Here is a 2269-nt window from a genome sequence, read left to right as displayed (position 1 = left end):
AGCCTTCATCATTGACTCCAACACAATACTCAACATCAAGGTGACATACAGTAATCAAAAGGACCAAGGGTTCAAGTGCAGGACACTTTGGGATGAACCAATGGGGGAAGGAACAGACGGATGCATAAAGGCAGGTCCTGTACCCCAGGAAAGATCTGGAAGGTGATACAGTGAAAACAAAAAAGAGATTCCAGGACAAAACCTTGAGTCAAGTGCATGGAGGAGCTCAACCACCTGGCCATGGCTAGGGGTCATCTACCCTATGCTCCCCGAGGGAGCAGCTAAGTAGTCAGCCAAGGGTAATAAGTTGGCAGAACCCCAGGGAAGACATAGAGAGGCCAGGGACAGTGGGGTCCAACCTTTAGTGTGTGTACTCTGAGGACACAGCTGTTCTCACCACCATTCTCTCTTATTCAATTTCTCCTTCCTCTGTTTTCATCATTTTCCTCTTCCCCATTTTCACTAGCTCTTCTCTTTTTCTTCTGTCCCTCTCTCCCTCCCCTTTGCTTTCTCCATCTCATCACCTTGCTACTTCTTTTCTATCACCCTTCTTTCTTCCCACAAACACTTGTCCCCCATGGTGACTCAGGTGCCAGCTCTAGAGACAAAGATGGAAGTAAGACACTCAGATATCCAGCATCTCAGAGGACCCAGACCCATGTAACAACTCTTTCTAGGTCCGCTTTCTGGTTTTTTGAGAGCTTTCAGCAAATGCTCAAGGACTATTCCACAGAACAAGAGGAGTTAAATCCTGGTTGAGAGTGGACAATACCCTTGGTTAGTTCCCATCTTCCAAGCCAAGGCCTGAAGGGCTCTGTGTAACCCAGATTCAAAGCCAAGGTTTAGAACAATGTTTTGGTTTTTGTTTTTAAGATGTATTCATTCATTTATTTCTTAAATTTTATTTTTTTGTAATTAATTTTTTATTTCAAATTAGGAACAAGCTTGCTTCACATATCAATCACTTCTCCCTCCCTTATCCCCAACCCTCCCTCCCAACCCCCCACCTGCTCCCCACCCAATCCACCCTCCACTCCCCAGGCAGGTTAGGGCCCTTGACAGGGTTCCCCAAAGTCCACCACATCATCCTGGGCCGGGCATAGAGTGCATCCCTTCACGTGAGATGGGCTCCCGAAGTCCCTTCTTATACCAGGGAAAAATACTAATCCACTACCAGAGGCACCCTAGAAATTACAGAGGCCTCCTCATTGACATCCATGTTCAGGGGTCTGATTCAGTCCTGTGCTGGCCTCTCAGACAGCAGTCTGGTGTCCATGTGCTCTCCCTAGTACAGGCCAGCTGTTTCTGTGGGTTTCACCAGCCTGGTACCGACCCCTTTGATCTTCATTCCTCCCTCTCTGCAACTAAGTTCCAGAGTTCAGTTCAGTGTATATCTGTGGATGTTTGCTTCTGCTTCCATCAGTCACTGGATGAGGGCTCCAGGATGCATAAAAAGTCATCAGTCTCATCATAGGGGAAGGGCATTTAGGTTATCCTCTCCACCATTGCCTAGATTGTCAGTTTGTGTCATCCTTGTAGATCTCTGGAAATGTCCCTAGTGCCAGATCTCTCCTCGGACCTATAGTAGCTCCCTCTGATATGGTATCTCTCATCCTGCTCTCTTCTATTCTTCTCCCAACTCAATATTTCTGTTTCTCCATTTCATCGGCTCCCCTCCTTTTCTCCTCCTCTCATTCTGGCAGCTCCCTCTCCCCTACCCTCATGCTCCCAATTAGCTCATGAGATCCTGCCCCTTCCCATTCCTGGGGTCCATGCATTTTTCTCTTAGAGTCCTTCTTGTTTGCTAGTTTCTTTGGTGAAGAGGATTGTAGGCTGGTAATCCTTTGCTCTATGTCTAAAATTCATATATGAGTGAGTACATACCATGTTTGTCTTTTTGTGACTGGATTACCTCACTCAAGATGGTTTCTTATTCAAATAGTTCCATCCATTTGCCTGCAAATTTCAAGATTCCATTGCTTTTTTCTGCTGAGTAGTACTCCATTGTATAAATGTACCACATTTTCTCTATCCATTCTTCAGTTGAGGGGCATCTAGGTTGCTTCCAGTTTCTGGCTATTACAAATAGTGCTGCTATGAACATGGTTGAACATATGTCCTTGTTGTATGAATGTGCATTATTTGGTTATATGCCCAAGAGAGGAATTGTTGGATCTTGAGGTAGACTGATTGCCATTTTCAGAGCAACCGCCATACTGATTTCCAAAGTGGTCTTATACGATTGCACTCCCACCAGCAATGGAGAAGT

This window comes from Cricetulus griseus, chromosome 6, assembly GCF_003668045.3.
Source record: "Cricetulus griseus strain 17A/GY chromosome 6, alternate assembly CriGri-PICRH-1.0, whole genome shotgun sequence".
Lineage (NCBI taxonomy): Eukaryota > Metazoa > Chordata > Mammalia > Rodentia > Cricetidae > Cricetulus > Cricetulus griseus.
This window is presented reverse-complemented; position numbering follows the sequence as displayed.